The sequence below is a fragment of the Schistocerca gregaria genome, chromosome 2 (assembly GCF_023897955.1).
Source record: "Schistocerca gregaria isolate iqSchGreg1 chromosome 2, iqSchGreg1.2, whole genome shotgun sequence".
Lineage (NCBI taxonomy): Eukaryota > Metazoa > Arthropoda > Insecta > Orthoptera > Acrididae > Schistocerca > Schistocerca gregaria.
The window spans coordinates 872,755,657-872,776,247 of NC_064921.1; the positions used below are offsets into that span (position 1 = coordinate 872,755,657).

At 44.0% G+C, this 20,591-nt stretch overlaps 1 protein-coding gene across 1 annotated transcript in view; it reads right to left on the reverse strand.

The window, feature by feature from the left end:
• Window positions 1–20,591, reverse strand: part of LOC126335266 (uncharacterized) — a 1,744,002-nt gene that overhangs the window by 1,601,733 nt on the left and 121,678 nt on the right. The window lies entirely within an intron of this gene.

Consider the following 20,591-nt stretch of genomic DNA (forward strand, 5'->3'; position numbering starts at 1 on the left):
GGGTATTTCATATTCTCTTTTTACGTGCGAACTGTTAGTTCTACAGAAAAAAATTGAGTTACACCTTCCTATAGGAAATTTAAAGTAATTAAATTTAGTTCAGGGGTACGTTTTTTCTCGAGGCCATGGTTTTCGAGTTATACATCTACATATATACTCCGCTAGCCACCAAGCGGTGTGTGGCGGAGGGCATAGTTCGCGCCAAAATCATGTTTCCGCCCCTCTGTTCCACTCGCGGATCGCACGACGGAAAAACGAGTGTCTGAACGCCTCAGTACGAGCTCTTATTTCCTTTATTTTTGAATGGGGATCATTGCGCGTTTTGAAAGTTGGTCGTAATAATATATGCTCTACATCCTCGGCGAAGATCGGATTTCGAAATTTAGTGAGCAGTCCCTCCCTTTAGCGCGTCGTCTATCTGCAAGTGTGTCCCACTTCAAACTTTCTATGAGATTTGTAACGCTCTCGCGATGGCTAAATGTACCAGCCACGAATCTTGCAGCTCTTCTTTGGATTTTCTCGATATCTTGAATCAGTCCCTACTGGAAAGCGACCCATACAGACGAACGATACTCCAAGACTGGACGAAGTAGCGTATCGTAAGCTATTTCTTTTGTTGAAGTACTGCATCGCTTCAGGATTCTACCAATAAACCGTAATCTAGAGTTCGCCTTACCCGTTTCTTGTGTAACCTGATGATTCCATCTCAGATCATTTCGAATATTGACACCGAGATACTTGATGGACGTTACCGCTTCCAAAGACTGGGCATTTATTTTGTACTTGTACATTAATGGGGATTTTCGCCTTGTTATGCGCAGTAGGTTACACTTAATAATATTGAGAGGTAACTGCCAGTCATTACACCTCTCATATATTTTCTGCAAATCGTCCTTGATTTGTTCACAACTTTCGTGTGATACCACCCTTCCCAGAGTTATTCAAGAAAACGCGTTTGAAGGTCACTTTTGTTAAGTTTTTCTTGAATAATTCGAAAACTACGGTTTCTAGAGAAAACATATCACCGACAAAATTTAACAGCCTTAAATGTCCTAGAAACAGGCCCTGTACACTTTTTTATGTAGGATTAATAGTTGGTACGTAGTGCGTGAGAGAATACGAAAATTTTATGTGTGGCATTTGAAGGCGTTGCAGGGTGCATGAAACCCAAAGGTAGGGGCAGCTAAATCAGCCTGTATGTGCTCTGTGTTGTTTATCATTGCGTAACGTCTATGAAAGCTGCCATCGACTAAATACTGTGTTTCTCTTCATTCTAATTTCAGAATATACCAGTATTTTTGCTAACCTTATATCCTCACACCCTTACCAGAATTCAAACAAATCAGGAACCCTGTGATATTAGGAACGTTGTCGACGACTTACACGGTCACATACTGGAAAGGTAGTGAGTTTGAAATCCCGGATGACTGTTAACATTTACCACGCCCGCTAACTAAGTGTAAGCTCCATTAATTTAACCACATGGGATCGGGACCGCTGTTTGCAGCTCGCTAAAGTAGCCGGGGCGCAGTCCGAAGCGCACTTGAGCGGTCTGGCTGTCCGTCTCGTCCCCACGGTCACGGTTAACCGCACACAGCGGCCGCGGTCGTTAGCGGACGCATACTTGAAGCTGACTTCGGTTTACCTTGTGCCGGCACTTGAGGCAGCCACGTGTCGGCTAACGACACAGATTATGCCTGTCGGCGGCCCGGTTCGTATGCAAACCCGAGGCCGTTACTCCGTTTGTTTACATACGCCTACTGAAGTAGCGCTTGGGTTTTTTGCCTCTTCTGTGCTGCTACCATTTACCTTCATAAAATTACGTCAGTAAGCTGGAAACCTAGGTAAACTGGTGCATACTTATGTGGCAACGTTTGACAAGAATACTTGCATGCCCTGGATTACAGATCTTTATCGCTAACGTCGATTTACAGTACCATTTTGGAACACACATGTTCGAACACTGTATCTCTAAGAAAACGGTTTATTGACTAACAGTCAACACGGACTCAGAAAATATCGTTCTCGTGAACAACAAGCAGCTCTTTATTCGCATGAAGTAACGAGTTTTATTGTTAAGAGATGTCAAATAGGATCGATATTTTTATCTTTCCAGGAGGCTTTTGACACCGTTTCTAACAAGCGACTTACAATAAAATTTCATGCCTATGGAGCATCGCCTCAGTTATGCTACCTGATTCGTGATTTCCTGACAGAAAGGCTACGGATCTTAGAATCTGACGGAAAGTCATCGTGTGAAATTGAAACGTCCCCTTAGAAAAATTTATGAATGACTGTGCTGATAAACCTCTTACATTATTTGCTTTTCAAACAGCTGAGCAAAACTGAACGTACTCAGACATTACTCTCTTTACTTATTCTGATCAACACTAAACTGACACACAATAATTTTTAACGCAACGCAATCTCATTTTTTATAATCCCTACAAAAGAATGGCCTGACTAACAATAACCTGTACTTTTCGCAAATCACTTACCTCACAAAAATCTTCGTTACTCGAACTACTGCAATGCAGCGAGCGCCACTACTGCCAGCTAAATAAAAGATTCTAACTACTGAAGCGACTAGCGTAGTTAGCAAATGAAAGATTTTGATAGGGAACAAACAATGTATTTACTTTAATAGTGTTCAAAAGTCATAATATATATAGAAGTTCATCACATCCAGTCTTAAAAATGTACTGTCTCTGATGGACACACGTCCAGATCATCCGCCCTAAAAAATCCGCCATCTCACTTCCCCACATCCATCACTGCGGGCGGCTCACCTACAACTGCGCAACGCTACGCGCTGTTCAGATCCAGCTGCCGCTGCCCAACACTACAATGGCAAACAACAATGCAAACTAGCCACAGACTGCACACAGCACAGCCAGTGATTTTCATACAGAGCGCTACGTGGCGTTACTAATAAGAAAACCTAAATAGCCTACTTACAAAATAGAAGTAATACTGTTCCTGATCAACAGAAACGATTAATCTGAGTATCCCTCTTCGATTTTTCCAGACATTTCTGTCATTTACCGTCATGTTAAGTTAGCATATGATCAAAACCAACTGCAAAATGCCTTAGATAAGGTATTTGTGTGATGCGAAAAGCAGCAATTGACTCTAAATAATGAGAACTAAAAGCAGTCAGCTAAATTTCGGTTACACGATAAATCACACTAATCTAAAGACTGTAGCTTCAATCGAACACTTAGGGATTACAATTGCAAAGAATTTGAATTGGAACGATCACACAAACAGTTTTGTGAATAAGTCAAACTGCGGCCTATTGGTAGAGCACATAGCAAAATGACTACTGCCTAGAACGTACTTATTCCCCCTCCTCTGGAGTATTGCTGTGCGCCATGGAATCCGCATAAGATAGAATCGACGGAGGTCATCGAAATTGTTCACAGGACGGACGGATCGTTTTCTCCTATCGCAAAATCGGGGAGGGAGTGCGACGGATATGGTACGCGAATTGATGGAACAATGTTTAAAACTAAGGCGTTTTTCGTTTTAGCAGGATCTTCTCACGAAATTTCAATCACCAACTTTGTTGGTGCACACCTACCTAGGAAGGAATGATCATCACAATAAAATAAGATAAATCAGAACTCGCACGGAAAGATACAAGTATTCTCTTTCCCGCTCGCTGTTCTAATATGGAACGGTCGAGAAGTAGCTTGAAAGTGGTTCGATGGACCGTCTGCCAGGCACTTCATTGTGAATTGCAGAGTGACCATGTAGATGTAGATGAGAGAGGGGCGTGTAGGAAAGTGCCACGCAGTGTTGATAACTCCGAAGTCGTCCTCCCGTGGGCGCACAGCGTGGGCTCTTACCAAAGATACTCAACGCTAATTACAGCAGTATTGTAATCGTTCATTAAGCACCTGAACTTCTCGTAGGGAAAGCACATAAAAACATCGTGAGTGATTATAATTGGCGAACAGGCGATAAAGTAACACTGAACATTAGGTATAAACAAGAAAAATGATATTGGCACATTAGACGAAGACGATAATCTGATGTATATACAGGGTGTTCAAAAATGGTTCAAATGGCTCTGAGCACTAAGTGACTTAACATCTGTGGTCATCAGTCCCCTAGAACTTAGAACTACTTAAACCTAACTAACCTAAGGACAACACACACATCCATGCCCGAGGCAGGATTCGAACCTGCGACCGTAGCTATACAGGGTGTCTCATTTATTTTGAGCACCCTAAGTAACTGTTCGTCCAGATGCAAAATACAAAATATTTCAAGCAAATGTTCTTTAGCTGTCATGGGGGCATCAATCAGCCTGATTGCCTTCTTTGTAGCTTTGTTTTTTTACAACGATATGAACAGCGGTATGACTTTTTCAAATTGCACCGTGTATTTTTTACTCGGTAATTCATTTTCTCTCCTAAAGACCTATTCAAAAACATACCACAGTTACCATTCTCTGAAACACAACATTATTAATTGCGTAACACAAAATTGACTTTGAGCCCGGGATCACGATCTCGTCCACTTGATGGAGTTGTCAGAAAACAAATGAAAATCAAGTAAAAACATAACACAAAATGGACTTTGACTCCCCTGTACAATTTCCCAGTAGCAGGAATTCACACACATTTGAACAAAGGAATTACAGACATTGGCTGCGAGTGGGAATAGATTTAAATAAATGCGGATTCGAACCCAGGTCTCTTGCTAACTAGGTAGATGCTCTGACCACTAATCCATCCGGACACAGTGGCCATCGCAACTGCACGGAGTACCGTAGCACCCCAGTTTTTAACTTAACCACAAAAAAATGGCTCTGAGCACTATGGCACTTCACATCTGCGGTCATCAGTCCCGTAGAACTATTTAAAACTAACTAACCTAAGGACATCACAGACATCCATGCCCGAGGCAGGAATCGAACCTGCGACGTGGCGGTCGCGCGGTTCCAGACTGAAGCGCCTTGAACCGCTCGGCCACAATGGCCAGCTAACTTATCGACGCACTACTAATGTAAAAAATACAATTTGATAGATTTTATGAAACAGTATCTTTAGGGATAATTATTGACTGCCAACTGAAGTGGACGTAGCATACAAAGGTGCCAAGAGAGAATGTCTTCAGCATGTTATAATCTTAGAGTCCTGTCTTCAGTGTGTAACAGAGTGCTTTAGAGTTACAAACTATGCCCGTGTATTGGCCATAGATTATCACATCTACAAGATATCGACAATTTTTTACTATTAAATAATAACTATTTTGTAAAACAACTGAAGCAGTGATTGTTAAAAATGTAGAAAGAAATTGTGCAACATTGTCTTTCTGTCACAAATTACACAATATTTGCATGAAACGTGGCAGTCAACAAGTGCGAGGGGACTTCGGAAACTAAGTTACACATGTCGTCCCGCGCTAAGACCATTGAGTCACAAGGGTGCCGCACTGCCAGAAGTGAGTACATATTCCAGGTTTCCTGCAGGCCCACTTCTGCTACGGTGCGGATAACAGATGGGTGACAGGTGTGACTGGAAAGATTGCGGTAGCTAGAAACGTACTTCAAAGTTGAAGAGCGGCGGACAGTGCGATTCTTGTCGGTAAAATATCCAAGCTGCACACAGACTGAGCGTGAAATTCTGGTAGATTTTGCAGAAAGCAAATCTGGAGGGGGGGGGGGGGGGGGAAGAAATTTTTCCAAGATGAGGACGTTCACACAGCATTCTTCGAATGATTCCATCACAAGAGAACATTTCTGTCGTCGAGGAACTGAACGATTGGTGCAACGATCTGACCGTTGTTTAGAGACACTTTGTGATTCTTTTGAGGTGGTGGTGGTGGTGGTTAGTGTTTAACGTCCCGCGACAACGAGGTCATTAGAGACGGAGCGCAAGCTCGGGTTAGGGAAGGATTGGGAAGGAAATCGGCCGTGCCCTTTCAAAGGAACCATCCCGGCATTTGCCTGAAGTGAATTACGGAAATCACGGAAAACCTAAATCAGGATGGCCGGAGACGGGATTGAACCGTCGTCCTCCCGAATGCGAGTCCAGTGTGCTAACCACTGCGCCACCTCGCTCGGTCCTTTTGAGGTATTTATGTCGTTTGGAAGTGTGGTGCAGCATTCAAGAAAAGGTATTTAGCTTGCCATACTTTTTTAATATCGTCGTATAACAGTTCTTCACTAACGGGAATGAGAGACATCGCCTTTCAATGTGCGAAGCATCATTCTATAGTGATAAATGCAGAGTGACGTATTTGACAATACTGGGAGAGATAGGAAAACCAAGTAATGGATCAGAGAACAGGCTGGAAGTAGTAATTGTAGCTGTAAAGAAAATGAAATTGCGGTTGGCGGGAGATGTGTTAAATAGAATGGATGGGAGGTGGACAGATAAAAAAAATTCCAACATGATGACTCAATGGAAGGGGGTAGACGACGTCAGAAAACAAGCAGAAGCAACATGGATGCATATTACTGGAGACTATGAAGCATGGAAAAGTTAATGGAAGGCCTTTAACTGGTTCAAATGGCTCTAAGCACTATGGGACTTTAACATCTGAGGTCATCAGTCCCCTAGACTTAGAACTACTTAAACCTAAGTAACCTAAGAACATCACACACATCCATGCCCGAGGCAGGATTCTAACCTGCGACCGTAGCAGCAGCGCGGTTCGCAACTGAAGCGCCTAGAACCGCTCGGCCACAGCGGCCGGCCTTTTAAGTGACAGTTGGCATCAAACATGATGATGATGATGATGATGATGATGATATGACTGTAACTTTTTATCATGACGATGGGAGTATTTTATGCCGTCAACACTGGAATATCGTGTGACTCAGTGGCTAAGTTAGTATCAGATAACAAAACTTAGGATTCGGAATTCAGTCTTCAGTCGGTCCTAGAAATTTTTCTTGTGCATGATTTCTTTCCTCTCGGTTACCAAGAATAACCTGAAAAATGGCTAGTTTCACTCCGGTTTTGACTACGTTATTTCATACGATGGGAAGGACATATCCATTGCTGGCCAACCACTGCGGTGTTCAGTATATGTGGCATGTTGGGGACAGCTCTGTTTTACTTTTAATCCTGCTTCTTTAGTACCTCATTTGGAGCGACAGTGCGGTACGGCAGCCTAACATTCTCTCTTATGTGTCAATACTGACAGTTTACATGCTGAGAAACTCCAAAAGAAACGGCTGAGAACTACTGACCAAGTGCTTTAGTGTACTAATACTTTTGTGGCTCGGTGTCTCAGTGGTAACCTGTGAAATCACGGATACGGAGGTCTTGAGTACGTTTATATCGTTGTACGACCCATAGTTCAGCAGATATGACGTCATAAACGATTAAATGGGCGAAACGGATGTTTCATACACGGGAGTTTTATTCCTTGAAGTGTCTCGTGGAGGGGTTTACTGGTACCACACCTAATTGGAACATACTATAGAAGTAGGTACTGAAGTGCTTTGGTTTTCAAAGCATTACTAGAGCTGAAAACACCTTTACCTTTCTCTTTTGTATACAACGCATTTGTGATAAATCGAATTTTTAGCTTCAGAACTTGGCGAATGCAACATGAAACTCACTCTCCAGTGGGCATCTATATCTTTTTATGAAAGCACACTAATATCCTCAGGTAGCGCTACTACGTACAAGACGCAGGAAGTGACGCATTCTCGTAGAACCACTTCGTTGTGCTGTTTCTGCACAGTGACGCCTACATTGGCATTTTCTTTCCGTTTTTATGACCACCAGATAAGCCGTGAAACACTTACACAACATGTTCAGGCTACGACCCACAGCCTGCGGGTGTACATAATGCGGTGTTACGTGACACCGCAGTCTTTGCTCTGAGGCGCCGGAGGACGGCCATTACGTCTGCTCAGAGCAACTTTACCACGTCCTCTAACTTTGCGGTTCTACGTGTCGCCGCGCTAAGGTCGCAGATGTGTCTTGTTGCGAAAAAGGAGAACGTTAGAGCATAATTTAGTCATGTGGAATACATACTGTTCCCATACTACTATTATGTGCAGTTCTCTATTTCGAGCACCTATGGTTTCATCTTACGGCATCGATGTGATAAATCACTGTAAGTATATCCGCTCAATCCACTCGATCATGATCGTGGTACCATTCTTACAGTGGTACGGGGATGGTTTAAAAGAAAAATTTAAGTATTATTATTTTACAAAAGAGGCAACACAGAACAATTACAGATATATCATTTTTCAACGTAGTCTACATGACGGGTAATCAACGCATTCTGCCATTTCCGAAGCTTATTGATGCCACAAAAGAATTCATTTGAGTGGGAATGCAGCCACTCGTGCACTGATATTTTTACCCAAGGTGGGTGTTTGAGATATTCAGTTACCGTACCCTGTCAAAAGTTCTCATCATTTACCCATTTTCCGCAAAGGTTATATCGTTTAAGATTTACGCATGTTACTGGTCACTATTAATCCCTTTCCATGTAATGCACTAAAAGTACACAAGAAAAAAAATGAGCATGACTTACTCTGCCAATGATTGAGTGTGGAATAGTTTGGTTTTCACACAGAGCTATGGCGCCGTTCTTTTCAGGTGATAGTGTACCCTTGTGACAGATCCCGTAATAATTCTGTTTCGAAAACCCCTGGAAACGATGCAGAAGTTTCTTATATACATCGACGCGTCGATCTCTCAATTATACAGTCATCCTACGTGACACAAATCTCGCGCACATTTTACGTAATTGCAAGACATCGTGGACAATAGTGCACACACAGCAAACAATAATATCTAAAACAGTGTTTATTTGGTTAATATTAAAATCTCTTGACAGGATTCCCAAACCATGGCGTGGTGATACAGTAACCAGTACGTAGGATGAGGAGAAAAAACACGCTTGGTGGCGATATTGAAATTACTGTTTAATTGTTCATCAGTGACGTGCGTTTCGCCAAATTATAGGCATCTTCAGATTGCCCGATAAATGTTGACAAGTAAATTATGGACATCGATGGTAAAAATCTGCAAAAACTAATTCCCCTTGTCATGTACAATACAAACAGTGGAGGAAAATATCCTTAACATCCCATAACCTCGCCAGGATCAAATACGTAAGTGATCACCAGAATGTAGAACGAAGCTTCCAACATGTTTACCATTTGACACTTGTCATCTTTTAAAAGTGTAAAATCTGATAACCTTGCCGGGACGCGTAATGTTGCTCAATGAATACAAGGCAGGATGAGGCCTATATATAATGTCTCAACTATTTTTATTGCACATGACGACAGCAGTTTATACTTGCAGATGAAAGGTGGTAGGAGTAGTCTGCTTAATTACAGGCTCATATCATTAACGTCGATGTGCAGCAGGATTCTAGAACATATATTGTGTTCGAACATTATGAATTACGTCGAAGAAAACGGTCTATTGACACACAGCCAACATGGGTTTGGAAAAATCGTTCTTCTGAAACACAACTACCTATTTACTCCCATGAAGTGTTGAGTGCTGTTGACAAGGGATTTCAGATCGATTCCGTATTTCTGGATTTCCGGAAGGCTTTTGACACTATACCTCAAAGTGGCTTGTAGAGAAATTGCGTGCTTATGGAATATAGTATCAGCTATGTGACTGGATTTGTGACTTGCTGTCACAGAGGTCATAGTTCGTAGTAGATGACGGAAAGTCATCGCGTAAAACAGAAGTGATTTCTGGCGTTCCCCAAGATAGTGTTTAGGCCCTTTGCTGTTTCTTATCTACATAAATGATTTGGGAGACAATCTAAGCAGCCGTCTTAGGTTGTTTGCACATGACGCTGTGGTTTATCGAGTATGTAAGTCATCAGAAGATCAAAGATCAAAGCAAATTGCAATAGGATTAAGAAAAGATATCTGAATGGTGCGAAAATTGGCAGTTGATTCTAAATAACGAAAAGTGTGAGGTTATGCACATGAGTGCTAAAAGGAATTCGTTAAACTTCGGTTACACGATAAATCAGTCTAATTTGAAGGCCGTAGATCTACTGAACACCTAGGTATTACAATTACGAACAACTTCAATTGGAAGGAACACACAGAAAATATTGTGGGGAAGGCTAACCAAAGACTGCGTTTTATTGCCCCGACACCTAGAAAATGTGACTGATCTACTAAGGAGATCGCCTACACTATGTTTGTCCGTGCTCTTTTAAAATACTGCTCCCCGGTGTGGGATCCTTACCAGATATGACTGACGAAGTACATCGAAAAAGTTCAAAGAAGGGCAGCACGTTTTGTTTAATCGCGAAATATGGGAGAGAGTGTCACTGAAATGATACAGGATTTGGGCTAGACATCATTAAAAGAAAGGCGTTTTTCGTTGCGACCGAATCTTCTCACGAAATTCCAATCAACAACTTTCTCCTCCGAATGCGGAAATATTTTGTTGACACCGACCTACATAGGGATAAACGATCACTACGATAAAATAAGGGAAATAAGAGCTCGTAGGGAAAGATATAGGTGTCCGTTCTTTCCGCGCCCTATACGTGTTTGGAACAATAGAGAATTGTGAAAGTGGTTCGATGAACCCTCTTCCAGGCACTTAAATGTGAATTTCAGAGTATCCATGTAGATGTAGATCTTACCTTCGATATCCCGAACTTGCTTATCTACATTTATCGACCTGTCTGAAGGTGCACTGAATTAGGAGAATCATGCATCAAAATATGGTTCAAATGGCTCTGAGCACTATGGGATTTAATATCTGAGTTCATCAGTCGCCTAAAACTTAGAATTACTTAATCCTAGCTAACCTAAGGACATCACACACACCCATGCCGAGGCAGGATTCGAACCTGCGACAATAGCGGTCGCGCGGTTCCAGACTGTAGCGCCTAGAACCGCTCGGCCACCACGGCTGGCTCGTGCGTCATTCATGAATAAATAATCGTAATTTCAACATCACAACTCTTCGACGGCGGCAGAGTCTCCTATGTCACTACGTGATTTGCGTGGTCCGGATGCTGAACATCTTTCATAAAGGTTAGACCTCTTTTGACGTTTATGTTGTACCGGTAATTGAGATGGCCAATGAACGCAATCAGTCTTCTACCAAAAGGTAAAATTAGTACGTTTATTTACACTATGTACACTTAATAACTGAGTAATACATAACTTTGAATGCTGTAGGTTCTTTCCTTGTGCTGAGTTAAATACCAAGAGCGTAAAATTATTGATTGTAATAAATAGTCTCGAATGCTGATACACTTACATAAGTATCTGGGAATATGAATAATGTCAAGTCTTCAGTCTTTCTTGTCCGTTGTCACTGGAGTTAAAAATTTTCTGGGTTGTTGGGCCGCGTCGTATTTCCTTCTAAAATAATCGACGTTTCAACCCTTCTGCTGGGATCTTCTTCAGGATGGTTCTGTGTCCACTACTGCTAAATCTGAAGAAGATACCAGCAGAAGGGTTGAAACATCGATTATTTTAGAAGGAAATATGACGCCACTTAACAACCCAGAAGATTTTAACTTCAATATGAATAATGTTTGATAGTGTCGTGTCAATGCAATGTTGCTCACTAATGGTCTTAAAATGCAATGTTTCTAGGGGAGAACTTCTGAATGTGGCTGCCTAAAAATATGCGCCGGCCAAACAGAGTCGCATGCAGTGATGTTATGTGGAACATAGCGTCTTCTAGTGGGGGGTGCGCGTGGTGCCATCCATCGGACACTGCGAGAGAGACGGAAGAGCCCGCTCGCCTGAGGCGCGCTGGCGGGTGATTTGAGACTTCCGTGCCTCGCGTAGCTGTGGGTGGCGCGTGATGTGTCGGGTGCGGTTGGCGAAGACGCCGTCGATACCGCAGTTTCTGCCCCCATTCGTCCACTTGCTCCACTGAAACACGCGAATCACTGAACTGTGTTTTCAACGCGGTGCATTCCGGCTATAGGGGTGGCCATCTTTGCACTGACGCAGCCTCTGTTAACGTAATGCAACTACAAGATGCCATCTGCTGGTCGTTTGTCGAAGCACAACGTTAACTGCTGACAACTACCAAATCGATACTGCAGCTTTTGGAATTTTATTATACGTTTCTTGCTACTTGAACGCAATCATGTCGATGACAGTGCTAGACTGCTTGAAGTTGAAGCCATGATTACTTCTAAATGGAAAAGAAATAAAGGACATGGAATACAGCTGAGTAAGTCAATATCCTTGGTTCTCCCTAGACCCTTGTTCTTGTTTTGGTCCATGCTGTGACCATCCGGTCTGTCCAGCGCTGTTGGAAAGCGGGGTGCACTCAGCCCTTGTGAGGCAAACTGAGGAACTACTCGATTGAGAAGTATCGGCTCCGGTCACGAAAACTGACAACGGCCGGTAGAGCGGTGTGCTGACCACATGCCCCTCCACATCCGCATCCAGTAACGCCTATGGGATGAGGTTGACACGGCGGCCGGTCGGTACCATTGGGCCTTCATGGCGTGTTCGGAAGTAGTTTAGTTAGAGTTTGGCCCATACTGCCAACTCTGAAATTTGCCTACTCTACAATCTCCGCAACATCAGTTCCAGTACACGTATTCCAATGTCACAGGTATGAAAATCATTTTCGCTTACAACTTTCGACTCCGCCGTTCCTAAACCAGCGTCCCTTACCTCAGATTGATTGATACTTTTACCCTTATCCATCATCCCTGACATTTTGTACATGACGGAATCACCTCGTATATGTGATTAGTTGCAGCAAATGGCTGCATGCTGACCAATAACAAGTACATAAATAGTACAGTGTTCTAAATCTAATATTGATGAACATATTTTTCAGACCTACTTATGCAACTACACTTGAAACTGATTTTTTATACAGGTTACCAGTTTTAATACGAAAATTTGTCTCTGAACAGAAGACGTCCAGAAGAAATGATTTTTAGTATTTTATCCACCTTCAGCAACCGCATTCGTTTGTAATGAATTACTAAGCAACCAGTTGCATAAAAAAACGTTCAAATGTGTGTGAAATCTTATGGAACTGAACTGCTAAGGTTGTCGGTCCCTAAGCTTACACACTACTTAACCTGAATCATCCTAAGGACAAACACAAACACCCATGCCCGAGGGAGGACTCCACCTCCACCGGGACCAGCCGTACAGTCCATGACTGCAGCGCCTTGGACCGGTCGGCTAATCCCGAGTTGCATAAAAGAAATTTAATTTCTTTATCGGTATCGGGCACTTAGTACGCTTTTTCAGAAGGTTCTATCTATCGCATTACTTGCGAGTGTCAATAATAAAGTGCATATAGCCATTGTCCTCTAGTTCACAGTATCTGCACAAAAAAATGATTTCGCAGTTCGAGACAAAACTTGCTTTACTACTTGTCAGATATTTTCGTTATTGGGCAAATGGTCAAGAACTTTTGTTGATATATGTTGAACTCCTTTCTGAACCTCTGAAAGATTTAATAATAACTAATGAAGGTAACTTTTCTTCTAGTGTTGTAGGGACGGATGAATTATTTATGACCAATGTTACTAGTGCCAGCCCGGTTAGCGGAGTGGACTAACGCACGGCTTTCCCGAGTGGGAAGGAGTACCTGGTCCCCGGCACAAATCCGCCTGGCGGACTTGTGTCTGGGTCCGGTGAGCCGGCCAGTCTGTGGATGGATTTTAGGCGGTTTTCCATCTGCCTCGGTGAATGCGGACTGGTTCCCCTTATTCCGCCTCAGCTACACTATGTCGGCGATTGCTGCGCAAGCAAGTTCTCCTCTTACGCGTACACCACCATTACCCTACCACACAAACATAGAGGTTACACTTGTGTCGTGTGAGACGTTCCCGGGGGGGGGGGGGGGGGGGGGGGCAACCGCACAATAGCCCTAAGTTCGGTGTGGGACGGCGGAGGGGTGAAGTGGACTGCGGTAGTCGTCGTGGGGTTGTGGACCACTGCGGCTGCGGCAGGGACGGAGCCTCTCCGTCGTTCGTAGGTCCCCAGTTAACAAACAAAACATACAATACAATGTCACTAGTGAATGCATAGGGTGATTCAGCTGTCCCTACCTCTGCGTTCTATGCAACTGACAACACCATCAAAAGCCACATGCTAGATTGTCATATCCTCCAACTAACTACATGCAAAGTGTTTGCCATAAAGAAAAATGAACAAGACCTTTTGTAGCAACTTTAACGTAATTGAATTTGGTACAGCGATACGTTTCCGCTGGCGGCCACGGTTTTCGAATAACTCAAGAAAAACGCATTTTAAGGTCACTTTTGTACCTTTTCTTGAATAATTCGAAAACTACGGCTTCTAGGAAAACGTAGCGCAGCACATAATTTAGCTAAATTAAATTTCCTACAAAAAGGTCATTTGCATTATTTCTGTACGACTGTTGTTTGCATCAAGTTGGCGAGAGGATATGAACATTTTCTTGTGGAATTTGAACGCGTTGTTGTTGTTGTTGTTGTTGTTGTTGTTGTGGTCTTCAGTCCTGAGACTGGTTTGATGCAACTCTCCATGCTACTCTATCCTGTGCAAGCTTCTTCATCTCCCAGTACCTACTGCAACCTACATCATTCAGAATCTGCTTAGTGTATTCATTTCTTGGTCTCCCTCGACGATTTTTACCCTCCACGCTGCCCTCCAATGCTAAATTTGTGATCCCTTGGTGCCTCAGAACATGTCCTACCAACTGGTCCCTTCTTCTTGTCAAGTTGTGCCACAAACTCCTCTTCTCCCCTATTCTATTCAATACCTCCTCATTAGTTACGTGATCTACCCATCTAATCATCAGCGTTGAATGCGTTGTGGGTTGCATAAAACCCAAAGGTAGGGGCAGCTGAATCTCACCGTATATGAAAAGAAGCAGTTAAAATGCCAAACTCTACCAAAAAAACTGCACGATGTCTGCTGGTGAACACCAGGTATTATCCTTACTGCTTCCATTGGTGTAATCAATAACGACAAAGGAAGTATCGAGTAGGCCCAGCAAACCATTCCGTAACACATTATCTGGGTCTGAGTCTCGTCCTCCAGATGCATTAAAAGTGTCTTAACCACCGAGCGAGGTGCAGCAGTAATTAGCAAACTGGATTCGCATTCGGGAGGACAACGGTTCGAACACGCGTCAGGCCATCCTGATTCAAGTTTTCCGTCATTTGCTTCAGGCAAATGCCGGGATGGCTCTTTTGTAAGGACCCCGCCGATTTCCTTCCCCATCTTTCTCCAATTCGATGGGACCGACAACCTCGCTGTTTGGTCCACTCCCCCAACCAACCAACCGTGATACTTCGATTGGTCCAGAACTGTAGAAATATTTCTTTGCAGGGACTCGACGAGCGAAACACCGGCGAGCTGTGGGATAATACAATGTATGTGTAGCGTGGCGTGTCGTGAACAGTGCCGCGAGCTGACGTCACCGCTGTAACCGCAAGTCACTGCACAGCACGGCAGTATTAATGGCGGCACTTCTTGCGAGTGTCCGCGGAACGCGTTACAATTAGCAAACAGGTTAACGGCGGGTCCGTTACTCGGGAAAGAGGCCGGCGGCTGAGTCGAGGCCACGTGATCGCTGCCTGTCCGCGGAATAACCCGACAGCTGCGCGATAGACGGAAAATAGAAAAAGGCACAGCTGGTCAGGCACCATGTCGCCCTTCAGCTTTGTTGCTATCCTTATTGAGGGGCCTGTAGCTTTCTTGGCGCCATATACCGCCTCAGTGGTCTAGTGTCTAGCGTTAGTGACGCGCAGGTTCCGGGTTCGATTCCCGTGTGAAACGTCTGCAACGGGAGAAAACGGTAAGCTGCTTCGTCAAATAAGAAACTGAATGGTGTGCGGGAATAACAATTCCTGGTAAGCCGTGAGTGGTCAGTATCCGTAATTATAGTTTCTTGGTCTTATAGCGATATACAGGATGGTCCATCGTTCGTGACCGGGCCAAATATCTCACAAAATAATCGTCAAACGAAAAAACTACAAAGGACGAAACTTGTCTAGCTTGAAGAGGGAAACCAGATAGTTGGGACGCTAGATGGTGCTGCCATAGGTAAAACGGATATCAACTGCGTTTTTTTTATAGGAACCTCCGTTTTTTATTACATATTTGTGTAGTACGTAAAGAAATATGAATGTTTTAGTTGGACCACTTTTTTCGCTTTGTGACAGATGGCGCTGTAATAGTCACAAACATATGGCTCACAATTTTAGACGGACAGCTGGTAACAGATAGGTTTTTTAAATTAAAATATAGAACGTAGGTACGTTTGAACATTATTTCGGTTGTTCCAATGTGATAAATGTACCTTTGGGAACTTATTATTTCTGAGAACGCATGCGGTTACAGCGCGATTACCTGTAAATACCACATTAATGCAATCAATGCTCAAAATGATGTCCGTCAACCTCAATGCAGTTAACAATACGTGTAACGACATTCCTCTCAACAGCGAGTAGTTCGCCTTCCGTAATGTTCGCACATGCACTGACAATGCGCTGACGCATGTTGTCAGCAGTTGTCGATGAATCACGATAACCAATATCCTTCAACTTTCCCCACAGAAAGAAATCCGGGGACGTCAGATCCGGTGAACGTGCGGACCGTGGTATGGTGCTTCGACGACCAATCCACCTGTCATGAAATACGCTATTCAATACCGCTTCAACCGCAAGTGAGTTATGTGCCGGACATCCATCATGTTGGAAGTACATCGCCATTCTGTCATGCAGTGAAACATCTTGTAGTAACTTCGGTAGAACATTACGTAGGAAATCAGCATATATTGCACCATTTAGATTGCCATCGATAAAATGGAGGCCAACTATCCTTCCTCCCATAATGCCGCACCATACATTAACCGGTCAAGGTCGCTGATGTTTCACTTGTCGCAGCCATCGTGGATTTTCCGTTGCCATACTGCATATTATGCCGGTTTACGGTACCGCTGTTGGTCAATCACGCTTCGTCGCTTAATAGAACGCGTGCAAAAAATCTATCATCGTCCCGTAATTTCTCTTGTGCCCAGTGCCAGAACTGTACACGACGTTCAAAGTCGTCGCCATGCAATTAATGGTGCATAGAAAAATGGTACGGATCAATCGATGTTGATGTAATATTCTCAACACCGACGTTTTTGAGATTCCCGATTCTCGCGCAGTTGTCTGCTATTGCTGTGCAGATTAGCCGCGACAGCACCTAAAACACCTACTTAGGCATCGTCATTTGTTGCAGGTCGTGATTGACATTTCACAGGTGACTGAGCAGTTCCTGTTTCCTTAATTAACGTAACTATCCGGCGAACGGTCCGGACACTTGGATGATGTCGTCCAGGATACCAAGCAGCATACATAGCACACGCCCGTTGGACATTTTGATCACAATAGCCATACATCAACACGATATCGACCTTTTCCGCAATTGGTAAACGGTCCATTTTAACACGGGTCATGTATCACGAAGCAAATACCGTCCGCACTGGCGGTATGTTACGTGATACCACTTACTTATACGTTTGCGACTATTACAGCGCCATCTATCACAAAGAGAAAAAAGTGGTCCAACTAAAACATTCATACTTCTTTACGTATTACACGAATATGGAATAAAAAATGGGGGTTCCTCTTTAAAAAAAAAAAAAAAAACGCAGTTGATATCAGTTTGACCTATGGCAGCGGCATCTAGCGGGCCAACCATAGCGCCATCTGGTTTCCCCCTTCAAGCTAGGCGAGTTTCGTTCTTTGCTGTTTTTTCGTTTGACACTTATTTCGTGAGATATTTGGCCCCGTCACTATGAATGGACCACCCTGTATATGTAGGAAGAAGCAAAATATTAGTTGATTCTTTGATTGTTTTGAGGTCGCAAACACTCGGAATTTTTACTAATAACTACACCGCAAGCTACAACCTTCTTGCGCCGGAACATCTTTCTTAATCAATCCTTGACGGAACATCTACATCTACATCGACACTCTGCAAATCACATTTAAGTTCCTGGCAGAGGGTTCGTCGCACCACCTTCACAATTTTCTAATATTCCAATCTCGTATAGCGAGCGGAATGAACGAACACCTATGTCTTTCCGTGAGAGCTCTGATTTCCCTTGCAGTCTGTTTGAAAACGAACTCCATAGTTTTAATGTGTCCTAGAATCTGTACGAATTGGCATACACTATTTTAGTTTGTGGTGTTTGATTCATTATGATCACTGCCCAATGCGAGGTTGTATGCTGTGTGGTGTCTCTGAGGGCTCGTGATGCGGTAAGAGAAGTATATGACCGAAGCAGAGTCGAATGGGGAACATTATAGCTACGACAAGTGGCGTAAATACGGAAATCCGTCGACTTAAGCGACTTACAAAAGCCATATTGTTATGGCCCAGTGCTTGGGAGCGAGCACCTAGGAAACGGCGAAGAGGGTCGGTTATTCGCGTGCTACTGTCGTGAGCATCTATGGAAAGTGGCTAAAGGATGCTGAACCCACGAGTAGGCGATGAGAAGTTGGACGTCCATACCTCATCACAGATCACAGGGATTGAAGTCTTGCCCAATCTCTAAGGCAGGATAGGCGGCGATCTAGCGCAGATGTGACGACAGGGTACTGTGCTGGTGCAAGCACAAGTGTTTTAGAGCACGTTGTTCAGCGCACAGTGTTGAACTGGTGTTCCGCAGCAGAGAACCACTACGTTCCCATGTTGACCCAACAACATCGTCAATTAATATTACAGTGGGCGCGGAGTCATCGACATTGGGCCGCGGATCAAAGGAATCCTGTCGCATGGTCCGACTAATCCGGTTTATTGTTAAACCAGGTCGATGGTCGTGTCCAGATACGCCGACATCCAAGCGAACGCTGCTGGAAGCATGCAGCGCCCCACAGGCGCAGGCCGAAGGGAGACATTCACTCGGCCTTCCATGGGACCTGCGGTAGTAATCGAAGGCACGATTACGTGAACATTATAATGACCAACTGTAACTCCTTATGCTTGAGGTCTTCCTCAGCAGCGGAGGCATCTTCCCACAGGTTAACTGTCCGTCTCAGTGGGCCACAATCGTGCCGGAATGATTTGAGGAGATTGATAGTGAACTGACGTTCTTATATTAATCCGATGAAACCCAACTGGGACGCTATCGGGCGCCAGCTCCGAGCCCACCTTCTAACCGCCCTTAAATTCCGGGTCCGCTCAAGTCACAACTACAGCATTAGAGGCAAACAACGACGTGTGAACTAGTTAGATCTGGTTTTCAATGTTGACTATTCGTGACGAAGGAAAAGAATACCCATCGGACAGTCTTTAAAGACAATGGCGTATGCCGGGGTCTTTGTAAGTGCAGATCAAACGTGCCCCCCCCCCCCCCCCCCGCTCTGAATCCACATTCTCCCATGTGCATCAGCCAGGTCATCAAGGCACCTGTTCCTCTCTTCGCTGTGGTTCCCGTTCTAACAACATTATACTAACTATATGCGTGGGAAAGGAAACTGTTCGTTAGAGGACTCAAAACAACTGTTGTGGTTGATTACCACCGGAATACTTTTCAACTTTAACATGAGTTCTTACGTTGTGCCGAGTTACGTCAACACTGATTAATTCAGTGGCAGAGGAGCAGGAAGAAAAACCCGCACGAATAGCCGAACGCGCTAACGGGTCGCTTCCGGGACTCCGGGAGACGAGTCAGTCCCGGATAAAATCCGCTTGGTGGATTAGCAACGAGAGCCGGTGCACTGGCCAGCACAGATGTGCTTTTTAGGCGGTTTCCCGCATCCCACTAGGTGAATACCTAGCCGATATAAACTTTCCGCATCAGTCACACTTTACACGAACACTTAAAAATATTACCCAGCAAATGTGAGCAACTTTTTTTTTCCTTTTTTTTTTTTTGGCGGGACTGATATCAATTTCTGTCCTTGACAAATACTTTCACATAGGTTCAGTTAATAGTGGTTCCTTCAAAGGCAATCTGCAAATCGACACATGCCTTCATTCGCAAATGTAATGGCACGCTACTCGAGGTCAGAAACCCGGCTCGTACTAAAACCTCAGCTCTACCCATACCTTGAACTTCGACAAATATCTTTTTAGAGAAACTAGTTCCGTAGAAAAGTCCTCTATCTGACTCTTCCTAAACAGTTGTAGCCTTCTCCGCTTATCGACCGAGGTGACACGTTGTTGCTGGGGTGTACGCTGATGCGGTGGGCAGCCTCCATGCCAACACCCTTCTTGCGGTAAAGTGACAAAGCGCTAGCTAGCACTGTATGCTTGCAGTGACTCTTCGAGGTATGCTGATACACTGAAAAGTGTCCATAAGCCGCACTGTGCCGTTCACGATCGGAGTGTGCTCTACCGAACGGCACATTTGAAACAGCCTCAAAAAATTCGAAGTAAATTTACAACGTTCATAATACGTAAGCCGACCGCGGTGGTCTCGCGGTTCTAGGCGCGCAGTCCGGACCGGGCGACTGCTACGGTCGCAGGTTCGAATCCTGCCTCGGGCATGGATGTGTGTGATGTCCTTAGGTTAGTTAGGTTTAATTAGTTCTAAGTTCTAGGGGACTGATGACCACAGCAGTTGAGTCCCATAGTGCTCAGAGCCATTTGAACCATAATACGTAAGGCACCACAAGTACTTATAACA